This window comes from Pyrus communis, chromosome 12 (assembly GCF_041283825.1).
Source record: "Pyrus communis isolate YQ-2024b chromosome 12, ASM4128382v1, whole genome shotgun sequence".
Classification (NCBI taxonomy): domain Eukaryota; kingdom Viridiplantae; phylum Streptophyta; class Magnoliopsida; order Rosales; family Rosaceae; genus Pyrus; species Pyrus communis.
In genome coordinates, this window is record NC_142576.1 from 1,878,418 (window position 1) to 1,881,697 (window position 3,280).

Here is a 3,280-nt window from a genome sequence, read left to right on the forward strand (position 1 = left end):
TGGCGGTAGATAGAGTTTTCGACGGTGGATGAGAAATTAACTGCAATTTTCTTTGAACTTCTGAACGGCCGGATTAATTTAGGCGCATGATGATGAAAGATTTGTAGATTTGCATTCTCGTTTAGAGGAATAAAGTAGCATCCGAATCCGTTATCCATGAGATTCAAACCAAATACCTCTCACTTACAAGCGAAGAAAAATATCACAAGATTGTAGTATTCAATTTATTAACACTATGAATTAAGCTTTACAAATCTATGAAGAATCATAAAACCTAAAAGTAGAAGCTTGAGGCAGAAGAAGGAAGAGAAAAGCTTTGTGTATTTGATAACTGTTTTCTTACAATACAACTGACTTTTTCTAAAAAATACAATGACAGGGAAAACTACTTTTATACTACATCTCAATTACACTGACTTAGATCTTAAGCAACTATTGCCTAGGTGGCACTGCTGACATGGCCAATACCCCCCTCTCAATCTTAACTTGGGTAATCGAGCTTAAGATTGAAGCAATGTCGTAGAAAATCGGGTCCATGAAGTTCTTTGGTTAAGACATCAACAACTTGATCCATAGTGCAGATGTATTGAACTGACAATTTACCAATTTGCACTCATTCACGGACAAACGGAAATCAGTCTCCAAGTGTTTGATGCGAGAATGATGAACATGATTCAAACTGAGAGCAATAGTAGACTGATTATCACAGAATATAACAGGTGGAAAAGGCAAGCATTCATGTAAATCCTTGAGAAGAAGTCTGATCCAAGCAATATCTGCAGTGGTATGAGCTAATGCACGATATTCAGCTTCTGTAGAACTACGTGAAACATGATTGTTTCTTCGACTGCAAGGAAATTGGATTTTCTCCCAAAAACACTACATAACCAGTAATAGACCGCCTAGTGTTCAAATCAGCAGCCTAATCAGAATCACTATAAGCATTTAGCTGCAAGGAACCTCCTGAAATGTAAGTTAAACCACATTGCATAGTCCCTTTGAGAAAACGCAAAATCATCTTAACCATTCCCAAATGAAGATATGTAGGAGCATGCATATACTGACACACGGTGTTCATAGCAAATGCTATGTCAAGCCGTGTGAAAGTTAGATGCTGAAGAGCCCCGACAAGACTCATATATAAAGTAAGATCATGCAGCAACGTTCCTTCTGATGTCAAAATCTGGTTATGAGGTTTACATGGTGTAAAACAGGACTTACAATCATCCATGCCTGCCTTGTGAAGAAGATCCTTCACATATTTAGCCTAATTGATAAACAAATCACCATTAGACTTATAGGTAACTTGAAGACCAAGAAAATAGGCCAATTTCCCCATGTCTTTAAGATCAAATACTTCACTAAGAGTATTAATCACAGATTGTATTAATTGAGAACTAGACCCAGTGATGATAATATCATCCACATATAGAAGAAGAATAACAACCTGAGTGTCAAACACCTTGACAAAGAGACTTGAATCAGAAACAGAGACTTGGAAACCAATGGCTTGTAAATAACTAGTGAATTTAGCATTCCAAGCCCGAGGAGCTTGCTTCAAACCATACAAGGACTTCACTAGTTTACATACATGAGTATGAAACAAAGGATTGATAAACCCTTGAGGTTGCTTTATATAAACCTCTTCTTGCAACTCACCATGCAAGAAAGCATTCTTAACATCCAATTGTCGAAGATCCCACTTATGTGTTGCAGCTAAGGACAAGATTAGTCTCACGGTCGTATGTCGAACAACGGGATTAAATGTTTCGGTATAATCAAGCCCTTGTTCTTGACTAAAAGCTTGTGCTACTAATCGAGCTTTATATCTTGAAACCGAACCATCATTGTTTCTCTTTATTTTATACACCCATTTACTTCCTATAACATTCTTAGCACCAGAATAAGGGACAAGAACCCAAGTACCTTGAATTTGAAGAGCATCACATTCTTCCTGCATTGCCATTTGCCATTGAGGTATTTTAGATGCTTGTCTAAAAGTTGATGGTTCTAAAGCATCAACAATATCTGCAAGAAAAGTGAAGCCTCATGAGAAATGATCATCATCATCAAAAGTTAATGACTAAACTTCAGGAAACAGTGCATTGAGAGCTGAATAATCTTGTCTAGTGATTGTTCTTGTGCACAATCTTGTCTGAATGCCTGAATGAGGAATAACTCTTTCTGAACTTGAAGAAGATAAGGAACTGAGACTTGGCAAAACAACCTGAAGTTGAGGAGGCTGGAGCATAGGCAATAGGGGCATTAGCATCGGAAAGAGTAGCATTAGAACTGGATTCCTGTGCATTACTAGCAGAAGTGTCAACATCACGGTGACCAGATTGTACCAAAGGGCTAAGAGATTGACTAGAAGACACTCGAGAATTCACAGGCTAAACTACCTCGGTAGAAGACTAAACAGAAGAATCAGAAAACCTAAAAGCAGAAGCTTGAGGAAAAAGAAGGAAGAGAAAAACTTTGTGTATTTGATAACTGTTTTCTTACAATACTACCGACTTTTTCTAAAATATACAATGAGAGGGAAAACTACTTTTATACCGAATCTCAATTATATCGACTTAGATCTTAAACAACTATTGCCTAGGTGGCACTGCTGACATGGCCAATACAATTAACCTCTGTTTTGTATCCATAAGCTGGTGGCCCAGTAGTAAATGGCGGATTGTGAGACTTCCTTCAAACAAAAAACTGGAGATCTCCGGTTCAGAACTCGCTGCTGGTGTGGAAGTTAGACTTGTGGCCAGGGAAGGATGAAATGCCTCTGTGAGATTTCCAGGCTCCCAGAAGGCCCCCGAAAGGGGTGAATAACCGTGACAAGCCACCAGTTGTCCCTTTAAAAATAAAATTAAAAAACCTCTGTTTTGTTGCTGGGACAATGTAATTGTTTGCCAAAAAAACCGAAACTTCTCATATACTTCCAACTCGTGTCGATTCCTTGGCCGGTGATGTGGGGACTTGGAAAGTTGGAAGTGGTCCCATTAGGTCTGGCTTATGGTCATTTTCTCATTGAAGAGGGTAATAGTTGTAGTGGACGAAAACACCTTTTGGTTTTCTTTGATCCGTCTACTTCATGAATGAGTGATTGGATTGGGACACTCATAATTGGGAAACTATATGCATGAATCGAGTTTATCGTTATGTAATGTTCTAGCCAAATAATACAATATCATATTGAAAAAGATGTACGTATGAGATTGTATTATTTAACGGAAGCATCATAATGATGATGAACGCATTCTATTTAAACCTTCTCTAAGTT